The following is a 350-nucleotide window of genomic DNA, read 5'->3' on the forward strand; positions in this document are numbered from 1 at the left end:
AGGGCCCCGTCGGCGGCCTTTGTTCAAATCTCCACATTTTGGTCCTTTTCGCTCCAAATTCGCTCATTTTTGCATCTTTTTATTTTATTGACCCTAATTCATCATTCCTGCAACAAAACATCAAAAATACATTTCTTTAAAGTGCAATATCATTAAAAACACTATAAAATAGGTATGAAAATCTCAACATATTTTTCATTGGTCAATCTTCAATAGTGGTGTAACAAAATTGAGGTGGGAAAGTGTTGGAAGTGGAAGTGGGATATGGTAACAAGGGATAATCCATAGGGTAATCCGGAAGCTCCAAATCAGGAAGCTCCTCCCCACCACCTTCCGGGAAAACTGAAGAA

Source organism: Phalaenopsis equestris, unplaced genomic scaffold (assembly GCF_001263595.1).
Source record: "Phalaenopsis equestris unplaced genomic scaffold, ASM126359v1 Scaffold000493, whole genome shotgun sequence".
Lineage (NCBI taxonomy): Eukaryota > Viridiplantae > Streptophyta > Magnoliopsida > Asparagales > Orchidaceae > Phalaenopsis > Phalaenopsis equestris.